The sequence below is a fragment of the Rutidosis leptorrhynchoides genome, chromosome 1, assembly GCF_046630445.1.
Source record: "Rutidosis leptorrhynchoides isolate AG116_Rl617_1_P2 chromosome 1, CSIRO_AGI_Rlap_v1, whole genome shotgun sequence".
Taxonomy (NCBI): Eukaryota; Viridiplantae; Streptophyta; class Magnoliopsida; order Asterales; family Asteraceae; genus Rutidosis; species Rutidosis leptorrhynchoides.
Genome location: NC_092333.1, coordinates 95,702,829 through 95,708,852, shown reverse-complemented (window position 1 = coordinate 95,708,852; position 6,024 = coordinate 95,702,829). Strand labels below are relative to the sequence as shown.

Sequence of the window (6,024 nt, the reverse complement as noted above, 5' to 3'; positions counted from 1 at the left end):
GTTGTCAAATGTATCCTATACTTTACCACTTTCTTGACTTAACCAGACACCAAATTTGTTGCATAAATTTGTTTACTGTAATTAATTAGCTCGTTCGGTCGTTTGAACGCTTAAACATTTTTTGAATGATTAAGCTGGACATGATTAGCTCCTCAAACGGGAGTTAGAGGGTCGCGCGTTGTTGCTCAAAGTTTTCTGCGATTTTAACGCAAGCTATTGATTAGGCACCTGATTTACACGGCAACTGTTATATACATTTTATAACTATAATTGTTACGTAGGACTTACAAATTTAAGAGATCGCGCCAGCTAGAATAGTAAAATTTGAATACAGTTGAATAGAAATTTGGTGAAACCAAACATTACCATATGCGGAATCAACAAACTTTCCATCAAGAATAATTCGTTATTCAAGTGCTGATGTCATAGGAGATCTTTGTACCTGACTCCCCAAAACTGGATCTTTGTCCTGAGAAAATATAAGTTCACAGTATTTGATCTATGAACACCAGACTCTCAATTGAACAATAAATAAGAATTATAAGTACAAAAATTGAGAGAACACGATATGAAATATATGTTTGATAATATTGATCGTGCCAAAAGATACATATGATACAATCCCACATTGGTCATGTAGGAAACCACATGAGGGTACTTAAGCTTAAGGGATTCTCCTAACCATTAGACATGTCTTTTGGGCTAGGCTCTTCTTTTGGGTTTAGGTTCCTATCATTTGGTGCTTTCATTGAGAGGCCGCGTTTTCGGAGGGGGCGAAATAGGAGAGGGCTACCGGGAATATCTAGAGTGGGCACCACGCGTAGCGGAAGAGGCGACAAGGGCTACCTAGCGAAAAAAGTCTAGAGTGAAAGCCATCTAGAGTGGGCCAACGTGCGCTGTGGAAGGGGCGACCGAATGAAAAGCACACGTCCCTATTTATACAGAAAACCACCAAATCTAGAGATTTGGTTTCCAAAACAACTTGGCTAAAATTAAGGAAAAGATAAACTTAAAACTTATCAAATATGCAAAACAATTCTAAAGTTAATCTTCTGGAGATAAAACCGAATCAAAACATATCTTCTTAATATTTAAACATATCTCCAGAATCTTCCTTAGCTTAGCCATCAAGAAATCTTCAAATCGTTGACTTAAGAAACACCAGAGTCTGCAACCTCAGACTCTAAAACTCCAGACTCTAAAACTGCAAAATACTTTGACTCATCACATTATAATTCCAGTCCAGATTACCATATTAACTATTAGACAAAACTTATGAATAGTATCAGGGGTATTTTCAGCTTTTCATTTTTTTTTCTTCCCTTTTCCCTTCTTTCTTTCAAGTACCACCACAAAAGCCCCCACACTTTGTTCAAAAATTAAAATCGGCCTCCAACACAGGGGGTTAAAGCGTCAAATCAAAATTTTCATAAAATATCTTAAATAAACTCCACTCAAATATTCAACAGGTCATATCTTCTCGCTAGCAGCGAGTTAAATTTTTCCGACACCATCCTTAAACTCGAAATAATTTTATGAACACAATGTCACTAACTATACGCAAAACGGACACTTTTAAAAAAACGCTAAATATTTAGGGTACTTTTCATAATGTTGATTTTTCACTCGCAGGCTCCGTAACTAAACACAATAAAATACATTAAAAATCGAACCCCCGGCGCGAAGCGAGGGTTCGAAAACTAGTTTCACCCAAACAAAGTTTGACATAAAAAAATTATAAAAATGAATTCCAAAGAAAACTTATCTATCACTATTCAAGAAAAGTCTCACCAAATACTTTCATCTTAGATTCTACAAATATTTCATTTAATGTTTCGTTTCATATATTCATATCTCCATATTAGAATTTCTAGATTTCTATCAGTACTATTTACATCTAATACCACATAACATCAGAATTCAAAATCATGAATGACAAAAGAGCATAACACAAACATAAGAAAGTTTACTTTTTTTAACACCCAACTAACACCACACAAATCCGGTTAAACGTTTCATAAACCTTTTAATCTGTACAGTACTTCAAGAACCCAGTCTAGATCCAGAGTTCATTAGTTAAATGGCTATATATGTTTTTATTCATTCTTTTGAAAATTATCATTCGAAAGTAACATAGTGTTTAACGCTAGAACATAAAAAAGGAGTACTTCACAAAGTAAATGACATCTATTTATTCATTATTGTGCCAAATAGCATTCTTTAAACATTTAAACACAATAACAATCTTTAAGAATCCGATAACTACTAAATTTAAGTTAATGACATAAAGTGAAATTAACACTTTTGGGATTACTTATTTGAAAGTACCTTTTCACATGTTTGTTCCAGATATCATAATAAGATTGAGATTAAAGAAAAAATATTTCTAAAAGAGTGTTTGGTAGTGTTTTTCTGATGTGGAAATGAGCAATAAACAGATGATCACTCAAAATATATACAATTACTAACAGCTCCTAAAACTAAATGTAATTATATGAGCACACATAATATATAATAGATAGATAATATTATAGAAGGAATACTTACCGAAAGTGATAATGCAAATTCAAGTGCTTTTGGATATTTAAACGTCACATTATGCCCGGAATGAGTTGTTTCGACTTGTTATCCAGCCCGCTTGACCCGTCCATTTTACCACCTACACAACATTAAAAATACTTAAAAGATAAAAATGAATTGAACCTTACGTAGCTACCATTGAGTTCAAAGGAAGATCATCAAGTTTATTTGTGAGATAAGCCTAAATACAACAAAAATCGATTTCTAAATTAGAATAAATAAAAAAAACCTCAAATTAAAATATATATTAAATAGTACATAGTAAATATAAAGTTAACTAAACTTCCCTTTTGCTAGCCATGCTCAAGATCCTGTAGCACATATTCCGAAGCTCGTTACTCCTCTCTTGAGCACTCGTTGTTCGCATTGCCTAGAACTAAAAAAACTTATGAACGTATACTTACGGAATGCTTATGTATACACGAAGCTTAATGTGAAAAAATGAACTTACACTTACTTCATTGGTAGAGCCATGGAGATTACTTTAATCAAAAGCTTGCATGAAAATCGGTGAGTTTCAATTAATTCAAAGTCGTTTTTTTATCAAAAAAATTGGCCCAGATCTGCAATTATATGAACCAATTACAGTGACTTGATTTTTGTTATTGTACTAATCTCCATTGTACTAATCTGGAATACAGGTCACACATCAACTAAACGTCGATGTACTAAAAAAAAAATCAAAAACACTTAGCTGAATAGAAACATGATGCCATGTCTGATGGCTAGAATCCCTTACAAATTGGAACCCTTATCTGGAACCCAATTAAACCTGGAGTACCTGAATTAAACAAAAAACTAACTTTACAAACCTTTGATGGTTAATGGACATAACCAATAGCCCCTGTAACAAAACAACACATTTAAAGATATAAGTTATCATATTCACCCGGTAAGCATTACTATCATAATCAAAATCTACAAATATATTATACCCTAATCAAAAGTAGTCAAAATACAAAATACAAGTAATGGGCAGCGATTGCTAATGACTTACAGTGATTGAATGTAATGGACTGGTTCAGATGAAACATGTGATTAAATGTTTAATTTCGTTAAATGATAACTTGGTGGCTCAAATGAAGAGAATTTGGCTTAGATTCTGTAAATGTGAAGTCAGCCAAAGGGGTCAGACACCGCCATGGCTACAACACTGGTTGCAATTTATCAAATTACCATCCGGGTTGCTCCGCCAAGATACGGGCCGAATTTAACCCAATGTCCGATTATGATGCTCGGGAATTCAAACAATCCATACAGAAACTAATATCATCATTGCCATCTACAAATATCAGATTTCATTACATCAAACACTTTCGTATGTTAAATGACAATAACCACACACACACACACACACACACATAGAGATACACAAACACATCTCTATAGAGTAATATTTAAGCAGAGAAACAAAATATTTGATTGGTGAAGTTACCGCGTTTGATACCTGGCCGGAGATAATTCGTCCACCGTAGTCTGCAACTCTTACTACATCTTAGCAAACCTAAACATCAAAAGATAAAAAAAAAATGAAATGAAGAGGTCAAAAATTTCATTGAGAAAAATAAAGTTGCAGGATATAATAAATATCACAATTTAATGACTCCAACAAACCCACCTCAAAGCAAGATACTTTATTTGAAAAAAAATTAGGTTTATGGGTGCAATCGCAGGAAATCGTATAATTGGAATGGTGGTAGGGGAGTGGAAAAACGTACCTGTAACTTCATGAAGAGTCTGGAACGAACGATTTAGGGTTAGGGTTGTACTCGAATCTGATCTTTGTAGGTTTACTCGCATCTCACCTTCTTGATTACTCCGTATCAGTTATGAGAGAAGTTATGAGAGAAATAGAGGGGAAAAAAAAAATTACGAGAGAAATAGAGCAAATAAATTAAAAGAAGAAAGTATGAAGGAAAGAGAGGTGAGGGAGAAGAGATGGCTGAAACATGAGCCGGTCTCCTATTTTTTGTGAGTAAAGAAAAGAAAGAAAAAAGGGGCAAAACGTGAACAGTAACCGTTTGTGAGAGGGGTGGGCATGTGGATCAAAAAAAATGAAGTGTTTACTCGAATATGTAAAAAATACTCCACATAAATAAATAAATAAATAAAAATATATATATATTAGAGGAATCAAATGAGAACCATTTTTAGAATGAGAACTCTGAGAATTAAGGTAGTCGAGCAAAAATTTAGACGCGGCCGAACAAAAATTGTTCTAGTCGAACAATTTTAATTTTCTGTCTTTTAGATGCATTGTTTGTTTGGTTCTACATTTTATGTAGAACATGATGTAGAACAGCATGTTCTACATGCTGTTCTACACTTGTTCTACATCAATTTTCATCAAATTAGGTTAGGGTTTAGATTTAGGGTTTTAGGGTTTAGATTTTAGGGTTTAGGGTTTAGATTTAGAGTTTAGGGTTGAGGGTTTACGGAGTAAACCCGAAAACCCTAAACCCTAAACTCTAAATCGGGCTAAATAAAAAAAAGTTGATTTTGAAAAAAAACAGGTGAAATTCGAACAAAAATGTGAAATTCGAATAAAAAATGTATGATTCGAACAAAAATGCTCAATTGGAACTAAATTTCGTTCTACAATTTTGTAGAACCGAACAAAATAATTGTAGAACCGAACAAAAACTGGAAATTCGAACAAATTTTGTGAAATTCGAACAATTTTAGGTTCTACATTTTTGTAGAACATGGAGGAATTCGAACAAAAATTAGGAAAGTAGAACAAAAATATGTAGAACATGATATGTAGAACATAAATGTAGAACAAAAATTGAATTTTGTGCTTTTGATTTTTTGTTCGACTTCATTCAAAATTGTTCAGCCGCGTTGATTTTTTGCTCGAATATCGGTTCTCAGGTTCTCACAGTAGAATAGTTCTCAGTGGATCCCTCCCCTATATATATATATATATATATATATATATATATATATATATATATATATATATATATATATATATATATATATATATATATATATATATATATATATATAAATCAAAAAGTTTTTATTGATTGTGGTTAAAAGTTATTTAAAGAATTATATATATATATATATATATATATATATATATATATATATATATATATATATATATACACACACATATATATAAATCAAAAAGTTTTTATTGATTGTGGTTAAAAGTTATTTAAGGAATTATATATATATATATATATATATATATATATATATATATATATATATATATATATATATGGAGAGAATCCAGTGAGAACTTTTTTAGTGTGAGAACTCTAGGAACTCCAAAATACACCCAAACACACTTAAATTCGAGCAAAAAAAGGGGAATTCGAGCAAAATACAAAACACGGACGAACAAAAATTTCATAGTCGAGCAAAAATTATTTTTTTTTTTCGAAAAAAATGTAGAACACATTTTTGTTCGAATATCAAAATTTTTGT

The 6,024-nt window shown here is 32.0% G+C and overlaps 1 long non-coding RNA gene across 8 annotated transcripts; it reads right to left on the bottom strand.

Moving 5' to 3' along the window:
* Positions 1–219: 219 nt before the first annotated feature.
* On the bottom strand, positions 220–4,495 carry LOC139863175 (uncharacterized). Of its 8 annotated transcripts, none has more exons than XR_011764415.1 (7): positions 4,299–4,495; positions 4,016–4,084; positions 3,757–3,862; positions 3,578–3,682; positions 3,032–3,424; positions 2,548–2,956; positions 220–469 (listed from the first exon to the last, which is right to left on the bottom strand). It is a non-coding gene; the product is annotated as an uncharacterized lncRNA (long non-coding RNA). The 8 variants fall into 8 exon arrangements; XR_011764414.1 differs by having other exon boundaries at positions 4,028–4,084; XR_011764410.1 differs by having other exon boundaries at positions 3,578–3,862.
* Positions 4,496–6,024: the final 1,529 nt, after the last annotated feature.